Source organism: Gobius niger (assembly GCF_951799975.1).
Source record: "Gobius niger genome assembly, chromosome: 17".
In the NCBI taxonomy this organism is placed as follows: domain Eukaryota; kingdom Metazoa; phylum Chordata; class Actinopteri; order Gobiiformes; family Gobiidae; genus Gobius; species Gobius niger.
This window is the reverse complement of record NC_136868.1, coordinates 23,971,665-23,985,822: the sequence shown is the minus strand read 5'-3', so window position 1 is coordinate 23,985,822 and position 14,158 is coordinate 23,971,665. Positions and strand designations below refer to the sequence as shown.

The window sequence follows — 14,158 nt, the reverse complement described above, 5'->3', positions numbered from 1 at the left end:
CAGACTCTCCACAGCCGTCAGTGCTTTCAATCCAATGGTTCGCCGTCATTGGGTTGACTTTATTTGCAGCAGGGCTGTGATGTAATGTCTGAATGGTCGCAGTTACAATATCGCAATGAAGTAAAGATCCAATTATCCCTTCCAAGCGGTGTCTTATTACAGGGTTTCTACAGGTGTCAGCAAGTCAAATTCAAAGCTTTAATATTTCATTTCTTATGATTTGAAAACATTCATTCAAACAGAGGAATGATGGGCAATTTTGATATTCAAAACCAAATTGGACACACATACTGTACGCAGTAAAAACTGATGAGCAATATAATTGAGTGGGGTCTGTCTCGACTAATCGACAACTAATCCATCCATCCATCCATCCATCCATCCATCCATCCATCCATCCATCCATCCATCCATCCATCCATTCATCCATTTTCTTCCACTTGTCCGTTGCCGGGTCGTGGGGGCAGCTGTTGGAGTTGCCCAAATCACATTGCACCAGCCAGCCCCGAATGGTTCCTCCTGCGGGTGGTGGGTCCACAGAAGGACGGCCTCACAATTAACCGGGCCCTTTGGTCTCTCATAAGGGGCTTCTGAACTGCTCTGTCTGACCTTTGTCCTAGGTCACCTAGGACCTGTTTGCCATGGGAGACCCTACCAGGGGCACGAAACCCCCGACAACAGAGCTCCAGGATCATTTGGGTGCTCAAACCCCTCCACCACGTTAAGGTGGCGGTTCCAGGAGGGCGACAACTAATCGATTATTGAAATAGTCAACAACTATTTTAGTAATCGATGAATCGTTTTTTAGTAAACACAGTTTCAATTAGAGCAAAAATTAAATGAAAATTGTGTATTTTCTATGAAAATATACTTTTACTGTTTTTAAAGTTCGGGTCTGTTGTGTTTTGTACATTGAAAATTTAATCAATATCCGTCTGTGTCTCATCCAATCAGAAGCAGAATTAGCGCCAAGAGCCTCCAACAAACATTCACCTTAAGTTTACTCCATCAACATGTCCTCAAGCGATGCCACTTTAGCTTAATGTGATTAAAAAAAAAAAAATAACATTTTCCTCCATTCACAGCCAGGAAATTAATCGTGAAAATAATTGGTGGATTAATCGATTACCAAATAATCGCTAGTTGCAGCCCTATCTCGAAGTAATTTAGCTTTAACCTCTTAAGCCCCCTTTTAACCCAGTGCATTTTCTCCAGTTCAGCTGTATCCAAATCTAAAACAGCCTATAGGCCAGTGTAACGCCTCATTTGAAAGCTCAGACCCACAAAACTCATCTTAATGGATATTTTGCGTTTTTGTCACTTTTCTGTTGCTCTTTTTTGGCTTTTTTCTTGCGTTTCTCCACACATTTTTGTCACTTTTTCATCTCGTTTTCCTCGCCCTATTGAACACTTGTTCAATAAGTTTTTGGATTTGGGTAAAGCCAAACTGAAGAAAATGTGCTCAGTTCAGGCGGGGGGTTAAGAAGTTAATGTCAGCTTAAATCTAATTTAATGCTTTTTTCTGAACTTCTTCCTACTCCCTTTGAGCAGCACTACCTCTTATGTTGTGAAAAATTCTGTATGTTATATGCATACTATACCTGTATGCATCTGTTGCTCAAATAAACTAAACTAAACTAAACTAAACTTTTTAAATCAAATGTAATGACTTTTAAGCCCTTAATTCTGCCATAGTTCATTTAATGACTTGTAATGCCTATTAATGCCCCATGGAAACTGCTAACTCTCAAATGCAATCCTCCTGGGCCTTTTAAAAAAAGAAAATCCAACCAGTATCTTAAATTGCTAATCGAATCGCAATACTTAGGGGTTAAAAAAAATTTCATAATTTGATATTTTCCTTCATCTAAAATAAAGCCGCTTGAGAAGAATGTTGTTTTGACACGACCTGACATTTAAAAAAAAAAAGAAGCACCACCGACCGCACAGTGACTGCACCTGAAGGCAGATGTTTTGTGGGATCTGATCAAATTTTGTGTGTGATTGTCTGGAGGAGCGAAGAACAGCCTGGACCACATCCTGGCTCCGCAGACGCCGCAGTGGTTTCTTGCACAACAGAGAAGATGTTCTATCATGCTCAGACATCGGCATTAGTCACAGCTGATGGACTGTTTGCCTCCTCCCGTTTCCACATTACCTCAGTGCGGGCAATTACTGCACTATAATGTTGTCAATCGTAATTATCAGCTGTGTATGTTGACTTTTACGGAACATTACTGAAGGGTAATGGCTCCCCCGTGTTTTTATATAATTATGTGTGCGAGTTTGGGAAAGCATATTTGAGGACGTGCCCCTGAATAAGAAGTGGTATGTTTTAAATGAGCCAGTGCATCGTGTAAGATGTAAGAGTTGACTTTGCACATGTGAGAAGCGCTTTGTCAACCTTTATTCTTTCAGTTTTTCCCCAACACCTGTTTTGACTGATGATTCAAAACAGGCTAAAGACGCCACAAAATATGAGCGTGTACTTTTGTGGGGACCTCTGGAAAGTTCCGCGCTCAGAAACTCTATCAAACTGGCTCATTAAAATCCAGGTCAGTGGATATTTGGCGACAGAAGAAATTACACACATTATTCTGTTTGCATCTATTTTTACAGGGTTTTACACCTTTGCCAAACCATTACAACGCTACTTGTGTGACTTTTGGCCCCATAAGAGTTCCGATTGTAACACGTAATAGAAATTGTAAGCATCAAAAACAACAAGGAAAATCCCTCGCTGACAGCGTAGGGAAAAGTTTGCAGAATTACATCTTTGGTCTCGCAGGGAAGACAGATTATTGCACATGCACACCTACAACACTCAGGTATGTTAGTCATGTCGCCGGCCTCTTCATGTCAAAACTGAGTACTGTGAAGACTATTCAGGAACTTCCCTCCCACTTCACCACAATGTACTGGACAATGTGATCACTTCTGCATTGCCCTGCTGTATTATACCTGAGACTGATATTTCTGCTCAGACTGCTGCCTCCTCGACCCGGCCTCAGATAAAGTGGAAAAAGATTAATGGGTTATGGCAGTTTTCGCTGAGATACATTTTTATGTCTGGAAATGTTCACTTTTTTCTTGCTTGTGGTATTGTCTGTAACAAGAATAATTTTTGCTTGGGGACCAGAAAAGTAATTCTGACTGATCCAATCAGGAATACGGCTGTGTTTTTCCTATTTCGTCTTCTCCAAACGCCATGTTGCAGGCAACTAAAGCAGACTGTGTCATTAGAAATCACTTGGCTGAGAGGAGTGATTTCTCCATTATTGGGAGAAATTTCTTTGCAATTTCATAATCCCTGCAACAAATTCTGAAGCAATTTGATTTGTGCCAAGGCCCCAGTAAATTCCATTCCGTCTGACCTCTACATATTAGTGCCATTCATCATACTGTGTATCTGCCCACAATTCAGCACATCAACTGAGTCGCATAGGAACAATCCTGTTAATATGAAGACAAATCCTTCATTCATATTCAATTTCATTGAAATCAAAAGTGAGTGTTGTTGTTTTTGGTTTTTTTTTGGTAAAAGTGTTCATTTTACAAAAAGAAAACCAAAATTCAAACTGTTTCATTCGCACATCTCTTGTCTGGAGCAGGTGCGTAAGAAAAGGCACGCATAGGCCAAACTCTCTCTAACACCATGTTCCTTTATTCAATGCAATGTTTCGGCCGGCGGCCTAGCATTTTGTCTGACAAAGGCCACTGGCCTAAACGTTGCATTGAATAAAAAACATTGGTGTTACAAACAAAACCGTGTGTGAAAAACATTTTCCTGTTGTAGAGGAAGAAAACAAGAAATAGGGGAGAGCAGAAAGAGACACTAATTGTGTGCATATGTGCTGCCACCTACCCTCTAACCCTCTAAGGCTCCCAAAGCGGGTCCAAGGCCTGTCGTCAAAACATGTACAGTACATTGAGTATTATTGAAATGTATTATTAAGTCATTGATTCAATGGAGTGAATTATTTTTATTTTTATTTTTTTATTACTATTATTATTGGGGACATCTCCGTATCGATAAGGGGGGCTCCTAATCAAACATGAACTGCTGAGTGTGGCGTTTTAATACTTGGATCATTTTGATTGTGCATTGTTGTTAATTATTTCCTCTAATCAGGGACAGCAAAAAATATTGCAATAGTTATAGAAATTAGCCTTGATTCATCCATGTGTTTCTCAATTAGCCCCTGTACATTCTCCCTTTTCATAAAATAAAGTTTATACACTAAAATCCAATAATCATTAGATCATTTCTGCCTATCTTCTACTTCCTCATTCGGACCGCAGTGATGGACAATGGCCAGGACCACATGACTGAGAGAAGAAGAAGAAAAAAAAAGGAGTGTGAACTGCTGCTCCTCTGTGACCTGTTAAAGTCACCGCGTGAGCTATAGGGGTCAGGGAGGACGAGGGAGGGGAGGACAGTCAATTGTCTCTCCGATCAGCAGGGGGGTGGCCTGCGCTTACTAACTTTGCGGATCCCCACGGAGCTAATCTATATGCTCTTTCTTCCCACTGTGTCCCTCGCTCTAAAAGTGTGTCAAAGCCGATCATTGCGTTTTGTTGCGGATATCATTGACCTGTGTGTGCATGTGTTTAGCAACCGGGAGAGACCTTCAGGCGATTTTCACGCATCAACTGTTAGCCGTCGCATCCAAAGCCCTCTATAGCCCTCTCCCTCTCTTTCAGATCGTAATTACACACAAGCAAAGACTTTGGAGAGTCAAGGACAGGCTCTGTAAATCACATGTAAAAAAAAACGTGCAACTTGGACTGAAATGGTTGTATCCCTGCTTGCAGAAAAGAATGGCATTCACATTCATAAGCTATTCAGTGTTTGTTTTTTACTCTGAAACCCTGGTTATAATGAGTTCTAACTAGTGGTCTTCCAAGAAAGGATATGCGAACAAGCACAAAGTGTGTTTTCTGTCCGGCACTTCGTCATGTCAAGTAGCTCCCAAATATTTTGTGTCAGAAATAAAGTTTGCATGAGGAATTTCACAGGCACTCGTGGCAAAGATACATTAGACTATATGGTCAGAAAATATGAATCTTACTTCTTACTCCGCTGGTTTCGAAGAGACGCCGGATGTCATCACTCCAGGTAGATCGTTCCTCAAACTCTGGAAACAAGAAAAACAAAAGTTGTAATGTTCAGATCCCCGATTGAAGGCCAGTTCTCCAAATACTGCTTGCTACTACTCGCATCTTTGTGTTATTACTTTGAACTGTCTAGCCTCACGCTGCTCGTGCACTACATTGTGGCATGGGTGTGGAGATGCCTGAGAGAAGCTTCTACTGAGTCCCAACAAAACTAGCTATGGCCCTCTAGGCTCCAGGTGCACTGGCCTTAAAATAATAATGCAATTAAATTCCTCTTTTACAGATGCCCCTAGTCGCATTACATGATTGGTCATTATTCATTCACCACTCACTCTGTAGTGGGAAGTTAAGTTTGTAGCCACAGCTGTCCTGGACAGATGACAATATATGATAATTGAAAATATGTATGTAATTATGTAATATATATGATAATTGTAAAATTGTGAAAACTTTTTTTCTCTCATGGTCAGTGATGTTATGAAGCCATTTATTGTGAAAAACATGTGTGAACTAATTTCAAATCACCATAACAACATAAAATACCAAAATGATCCTCAACAAGATAAAGATGAGTGGGTCCAGAGTAGTTAAAAAAGTTCTGGTGCTCTTCGAGGACAAAAAAACGTGAAAACATGGCTTGAGAGGACCTTCTAACCCTACATGGTATTAGGAACTGGGGTGTAGAAACTTTTTAACAGGGTAATTTTTTGAAAAATTGAAGTGTCCGAGGCATTCTGTATAAAATCTAATGGTAATACACCCCATTCTTCTTGGCAAACAGCCTGCAGTTCCTGTAAGTTCCTAGGCTGTCTTACATGAACAGCAAGTTTGCGCTCTCCCCACAATGGTTCAATGATATTGAGGTCAGGAGACTGAGATGGCCACTCCAGAATCTTTACTTCTATTCTGCTGGAGCCAGTGGCATCAGCGAACCACCTCGATATTTCACAGTTGGCATGGTGCACTTTTCACAATTTAATAATTGTGATAGGACATGTTGTTGCTAGATATTACTTGACCTAATGGAAGCATGTACAAATTGAACAAAACAAGAGGGGCCCCAGAATCGACCCCTGCGGAAACCCACAGGTCAATGCTATTTGGTCTGAGACACAGGTTCCCATCGCGACATAATAAATTTGGTCCTCAATATAGGATCTGAACCACTCGAAGACCTTTCCAGAGATTCCCACATAGGATTACCTCTCTAGTAAGATCCCATGGTCCACTGTGTCAAACACAGCGCTAAGGTCCAGCAGAACTAAAACTGTGACCTTGCCTGCATCAGTATTTAGCCTGAACATGATTTACAAGAATTAAGTCTTCTTATCATCAATACAACAACCTAAATGTTTATAGTACGTCCGAAAACGTACAAATTGTGAAAAATTGTGATTCCCTTTACTAGCTAATTCCTTCCCCCTCGGCTAGGCCACGCCCCAATGTGTGATGCGTTGCCATCTGTTTCTGTTGGGTGCCCCAATAGCCTTGCTACCCGCAAAGCTGATGCGTGCTGTTTCAGTCCCAATGCCATTAGTTTGAGGTCCGGCTCTGACAATTTGCCAGAGACCAGACCCCTCTATATTTTTTTTACAGAGGGATGTCAGTCTTGGACCCACGCCCTCGTTGGCGGCATCAGAAAACTCAAACGAGACCATGCAATCAGATTAGTTTATTTAGGGTCACATGTTATTTTTGGTGGCGAGCAGCATCACTCACGGGACGCGAAAGTCCCCTCAATAGCAACATACGAACAGCGCGAGAGAGCTTTTTTTCCCATCAGTGCTAAATATTAATGCAGAACCGCCAATAACACAATATCAACGGCAGATGCCCGCTTTTTGATGATTGGTTTACTCCGCTTGCTGTTTGCTTGCATATGTAGCGCTGTGGAAATGTAGTTGAAGCCACGGTCAGAGGCAAGAATGTCTCTTCCCAATAACGCCTACAGGTCAACAATTGAGGTCACCCACGTAGACAAGAAAATAGGGATGACTGAAAGTAAAAGGATGGAAACCAATTTGCCTAAAGCGAATGAAATTTCAGCACGGCATTTATCCAGACGCACAAGATGACATTGTCCTGAAATGTACAAGTACGTACAAACAACTTTACAACTTTATTTGGTTTCCTCTTTCTTTCTACAAGCAATAAGAAAGTCCCCTGGTCAGTCATAGCACCTCTGATTTGTGTAAACATCTAATGTGTCCAAGAAGCATGTCATTCCTTGTGTGTGTTCGCTTTGATAGTCTCTGTATCAGGCTTAAATGTTGTTAATTGGTTTCTCAGCCTCCTGGTGAAATCTATCTTTTTGCTGCGCCGTTCATGGGCCGTGTGAGGCAGACTCTCCTGTCAGCAGCTCTTCTAATGCAGAGCAGGTGGCGTGGAAACATAACCTGCAGGAAGTTTTCGGCGAGATGGCAGCTTGTAGACGCCGATGCCGCTTGCACCCTGGGAACCTCTATTATCAACCCCTCCACCCCCCACGTCTAAAATCGGATGATACTATGCTCACAGAGAACTAAACGTCCTGGTTTTTCCGCTGTCATCCCTCCCCCCACCACTCTCCCATGTAGTCTTCCCAGCACAGCGCTACGCCCGGGAGGTCACTGTGCATGGGTTTTGACCAGATTAATCACCTGTTTGATGGGAAATGTGGCGGTACTCAAGGTCTCGCAGTGGGGACAGATTTAAAAACGGGGGACGAGATTACGTCTTCATTCCTCGGACCAACCTACACAGACAGACAGTATTTACTTTAGCAACCTTTTAGGAGCACTCCCCCGGCCAGCCCACACTGCGGTGATAAGGCTAGGAACTTGTTAATTCCAACCACAGACATTTACTGCTGAACTTCACCAGGTTGTGCACAGTGACAAATCATTTACTCCAAGGCCATGGATGTCATTAAAGGGACTAGATGGAAGCTGTCAGTTTTATACTCACTATTGCCACCTCAGGTTTTATGCATAACTGCAGTTTCTGTATTAAGCTCGTGCATGACAGTACTTCGGGCCTGAGTAGCAACTTTTTGAGTGACTGTGCAAGATTTTAGCGGCAGTTGTGGTGAAAAGGTCTGGGCTCATTCTACATTAGGACATTGATGGAGCAAGTAGGGGGTAGATGTGTAAACTCCGCCTCGTCCCTTTAAAGTATGAATGAAATTATCTCTAATCAAGAATGAATAAAGTCTAAAATTGCAGATGACCTTGAGTACCACAAAAGCCGTCGTTCCACATAGTGCGACCCGATCGCGCACGTCACAATCTACGTTCACGTATCGATTCTACCCCGCACACACCTCTGTTTCCACCACATACACACCCGCAGCTGTTGTGGGCGGTGCCCCCACAGAGGAGCATGCTATACAGATCGTCACTTAAAGTTTTGTAAGCCGCGATGAGAACAATGTGGACAAATGCTGCCTACTGGTGGGAGTTATGGAATCACTCAGAGGTGCCAAGCTGTACTAAAACAGAAAAGAAACCGCTAAATACAACTATGAAGGTAAGCTACATGTTTTGTTATGCTAACACCAGCTAAAGCTGCACTTCGTGCACTAACAGCGGCTATATGCTAATATCGGCAAAATCCCCTTTTAGCACAGTGGAATGATGTTGTAAAATATTAAATCCGCATGACCTGAGTGTCAATAGTGAGCGCTGTCCACTCTCTCGTTGGCAATCACAGACCAGCGTCTGTTCACGTCACGGACTAGTGCGCTTTGGCCACAGCCAGAGGTCGGTCCCAAAACCTATACCTGGTCAGACTGGTTTGGCACTGGCCTCTGTTATGGAAAAGCTCAACAAAGCGGGTGAAACAGCCATTCAGCTGATTTGCGCCTGCATGTGGAAAGACACCTTAAAGGCCCCCAAGAACCACTGTGTTGCACTGTCTTAAAGTCAAAACATAAACAAACCTGCTCGTGATGTCAAACATGCTCCTAGTAATTAGCTGGAACACAACCATGCATTTTTGCAGTGGGTAAATTTTAACAAAATAAAGCATCTAGAAGAGGACCTAATGTATTTAAACCTTGTGTTTAGCTACCTGTAATCAAAGCAAAGCTGCAACATCTCCTTGGAGACGAGCTGGTGATGTCCCGCTCCCAGCAAAGTTATGAGTCAGGTCTGAGGAGAGGCGAGCTGGAAAGACAATTTTTTTTTTAATCAACAAAAACACCCATGATATATTTTGTCCTATTTTTGGCTTTATTATTTGGTGGCTTCTAATTGACAAGAGATAATCATTTAACAGCTAGACTTGAAAGAGCACTTATATAAAAGCTAAATAAAAAATCTGTTCAACCATACTCGGTGAAGTTTACATTCGATATCAACTCAAATCTGTAAAATCAGTAAGTATCTTTGAAACATAGTTTTTATTTACATTTAACTTTGCGTCACCTTAATTTACACTATATTACATATTCTCTCACCTGCCTGACTCGCATATGAACTTAAATGACATCCCATTCTTATTCCATAGGGTTTAATATAATGTCAGTCCATCCTTTGCAGCTATAACCGCTTCAACTCTTTGAGGAGGGCTGTCCACTGTGTTTAGGAGGGTGTTTATGGGATTTTTTGACCATTCTTTCAGAAGCACATTTCTCATCCAACATCAGTTGGACGAGATGGCCTGGCTCTCAGTCTGTGCTCCATAGGTGTTGGACTCTGCACATGCCAATCAAGTTCATCCACACCGAACACTCATCCATGTTTTTTATGAAGCTGGCTTAGTGCACTGGTGCCAAACTGTTCTTACAAAGTTGGGAGCATGGAATTGTCCAAAATCACTTGGTAGGATGAAGCATTCCTTTGCCACTGGTGTGTATCTGTTGTACACTAAATGACTATATTTGATACCATGACCAGTAAAAGGCTTTCTTTGGATCAGCACAGAGCAAAGAAAGAAATGGCCCTCTCTCTCCAGAGATGACATCATGTGATCTGCGCAGTGCAGGCCTCTGCGCTCTCGAGGAGCCAAGATTAGACTCCTCTTGATGTCTCCCTTTATATATTCTAGATCCTGCAGTTCTGCTTAACTCTTAAGAGGTTATTTTCCATGACTCATTAACTGAATTGAATTAGAAACATAATAAATACCAAAGACAAGTCTTGGTCTGCTGTGCCACCATGTTGAAATTGGAGACTAAAGAGTGAGATTTAAGATCTCAATCCTCTTAGTGAGGACTTTGCTGTCAGACACTGATCCCAGGCACTGTGCTGCACTGTGTAGCTTTTAAAAAGTGCACTGGAGCACTAGCTGTTGCACTGCACTGTAGGACGAGAGCCTGTGAGTGGCAATAGCTGAGTATGTGTGTCAGGATGAGGAAGAGGAAACTGATCCTCTTAGTAGCCTAGAATTGGCACATACTCAGGAAAGTGTCACTTGAGTTGGTCAACCTGAGAGCTCCAGAGCAGATTGTCTTCTCTCATGTGCGTTGCAGAGCCTCCTGCTCCTGCAGAGCCCAGAGTGTGCATAGCACTGTGATCTTTCTGCGGTATGTGGCTAAGTGCACCGTACCTGACCTCCAGGCATGAGTACAATCTAAGGTGCCACAGTGCCTGCCTGACCAATTAGAGTGTGCCTCTGCTGGGCAGGACCAGGACCTCCTGTGGGGAGCTGCCAGGCATATCTGGAGCTAACTGCAGCCCAAACAAACAGCAAAGCCTCACCACAAACACATCGTAACAATTGCTGCACCCAAACCTCCTGCGTCTCTCTGCTCCCACATGTAGCTGCCATGATTAAAAACCTTCAGCTAGTTAACTCTCACTGTGGACATGCCCAGCCATTCAAGCAGCACATATGCATCTCATTCAAATTTGACTCATTTTAGACGTCCGTGTTGAGTTCATCCATTAATTGAAAGAAGACCTGACAATTAGAGTATTTTAATCAATGAAGATTTTCAAAGCAATAGCAAGATCCTAACAGCAGCCATGAAGACACGTTAATGAATTCCACTATTAGCTCCAGAGAACATAATCAAGTCCTTTTGATGGCAATGTTGTAAATGTGGAAAACCTTTTGAATGGAAAACTCATAAAAGCCAAACAGGAATGTACTGACACAGTTGTACCTGTTTTCTTTTCTTTTTTTTAAAATCCACTTGGACTCCCTAGATGCAATCCAAATCTTCAGTCGTTAGCAAACACCAAACTTTAGCAATGAAAAGTGAACATCAGCAGTGAATGTCGATAAGTCTGTGTAAAGTGGATGCCGTACCTTGTGATTTATTGTGAGACTGAGAGCATCCACATACAGCACATATTTGGTGAGAACAACACGCTGGTCTTGATTAACTGGTCTTGAGGATGATCTTCACTGTCAGCATTCAGCTGAGCCAAATCAAATCCTTGACACAGACTTGGCTGTTTTTGTGGTTGCGCCTTTCTCTATAACTCACAGTAAACATGATGCAAAGTTATAACATCTTTATCAATTATCGCTTAAAGGGAAAGCAGCTCAAGAGTGACAGAAAATAGAGGGTTCAGATTCAAAGATGCAGACCAGCGCACTCAACAAAGTCTGAAATGAAACTAACTATTGTTTGGATTGCAGAGATATTTACTATGTCTGAAAAGTGTTTTGTTTTATATTATATACAGTAAGAGGCTGTGTTGTTAAGAGTATTTAATAAAAACATTTATTAACTTAAACAGCTTAAACATGTTAAAACTAAGTATTTTCTATCCTTATAAACCACACCCACTGCTTTCTGCGTGAAAGAAGGTGGGTGTGGCCATACACAGTAAACAAGTTGCTGATTGGCGGCTAAGGCTGAACCAATCAAGACCGTCACAGGGAAATGACATCACTCGCTGCACCATTATGTTGTTAGTTCAAATAACATTAACATTAGCCAAAACTAATCATAGTAGTCAAGGATTTTGCCTCCGCGTTCTCCGCGTGAGATTATATTCAGTTCATATTTTGTGGATTGGACTCATTGCTAATTGGTTAATTTCACTGGCAATCTGTGCACGTTAGGCCCACCCTTTAACCTGGCTAACGCCATGCTGCTGTGTGCGCTCGAATTATTTCGAACTGCACAACAGCCTGGGGACCATGGCCCAAATTTTCCGGTGAATTTGGGAACCAATCACAGAGCGAGGAGGGACGCAAGACGATGACGCGCTATTCGATATACGGAAGCTTGTAGTTTATTTACGGATAAATAAATAAAACGTTTATTTACGGATCCAACATGACAGCAGCAGACGCGACGCTATTTTTCGATCAAGCTTTAGACCTTGTTTTAAATAATTTAGCTCAAAAGTTTACAGCGGGTACGTCATACGTCATCTCATACGATGATACGATTGGCCATGGCTACGTGCAGACGCATGATAGACTTTTTTTTTTTTTTCGTATCGCCCAATAAACGACTATGGACGATCGTAAACCACACCTCTCCTATGAGAAAATGAATTGGTGATCCCCAGACTAAATATCACTTGTGATTTTAGTCTGGTGTTAGCCAGGCTACCCACCCTTTCAAACTGCTACAATTTCTCCGTGACCAGACTAATTCCCTGCATGGAATGGACAGGGAATAATCTGGCAGAGCCAGGCAAAGTATTTTCATCCCCCTACATGTTCCAGCCATGTCCTAAAGTGTAGAATGAGCTCAGACCTATTTACAACAACTGCCTCTAAAATCCCGCAAAAAGGTGTTACTTCGGGTCCGAAATGCTGTCATGCACGAGCTTCATATAGAAGCTGCAGTTACGCAAAAGACCTTAGATGGCAGTAGTGAGTATAAAATGATCAACTTGCATCTAGTCTCTTTAAGTAAGCAGCACTTTTCCTTTTGCTGAATGGACAGGCTCTTGTTCTGGTAAGGGTTGCGAGACATCTGAAGCCTTTTTTCTTCTCTTATAATGACATCACGATAAATTAACATTTTCGCTGACTTCTCACAATGTGTGTTGTGTTTTAACTTTGTTGAGGCTTTATGGTGAATGTGGCAGATGCATTACTGCAGCACATAAAATGCTTTGCATTGTGGGAATGTAATGGAGGAATGTGGTCCGATACACTGTAAGAAAAAGGAGATTAATAGCTAAAGACTATCAAATTCCATGAGGCTGAGAAGACAATGGTGCTGAGATGTATTGTGTAAAACAAACATTGATTGCCAGTGGTTGAAACTGACTGCAGCAGAGACACCGAGCTTATGGTTTAGTAAATGATTTAGCTCATTGTCAGCACATATTATTATTTTTTTACTTTCCATATTTTGTATATCAGTCAATAAAACAGTAATAATTTAATTGTCTTGGGTTCATTTTGTAAGAGCACACAAACACGATCAAGTTGGGGAACATTGAGCACGGCCATATCAATAGGACACTAACATGAATTTAAAATGGAATAAAACAGCAATCTTACGTGGCTATTTTAATATGAGCGTGGTTACAGTATATTTGCCTTTATTATACACTTATAATAAGCCAGAAGGGAGATTACATATGAAAACAAAGTGAGAACATGCTGTATTAAAGCCGACATCAGCCAACAATAAACACACCAAAGGTCAGACGCTAAATATTATAGAAAACGCAGGGCTAAAAAAATCAAGTAATAAGAAACAAGACATTTCTTGCTGTTCTGGGGCTGATTCTTTACCCGCTGCTTGTTTTTTCATAATGCAGTCTCAACACTTTTTCTGCTTCTGTGGTAGAAATCACACAATGGCCAATACTGATTGCTTTATTTTCTCAAAGTGCGCCCCCCTCATGCGCTTGTTATTGCAGAACATGAGGATATGCCTAAAGGGGATGCTGAGCGTGCACTACCGAACAATGTCTCATATTTAAAATTCTGGAGCATGGCTTGAAGGATGCTGTAGTGAAAGAATGACTGGCCACCTGGTCCATACAGTATGGTACAGGATCTCCGGCTCTGTAAAAGTGAACTTGAGAAGCAAGCCCATGTGTTCACGTGCTCAGAGTCAGTCTGAAAGACAAGCAGTATCCACAGTCCAGCAGTCCATTACGCAGCGCAATACCTCTCTGTCTGCACCCAC

At 41.9% G+C, this 14,158-nt stretch overlaps 1 long non-coding RNA gene across 1 annotated transcript in view; it reads right to left on the bottom strand.

Moving 5' to 3' along the window:
• The window catches only part of LOC306976637, a 54,062-nt gene that overhangs the window by 39,279 nt on the left and 625 nt on the right, over positions 1-14,158 (bottom strand). Inside the window, exon 2 of the long non-coding RNA XR_013793780.1 lies at positions 5,073-5,138. This is a non-coding gene — a long non-coding RNA (uncharacterized lncRNA). The remainder of the gene's footprint in view (positions 1-5,072; positions 5,139-14,158) is intronic.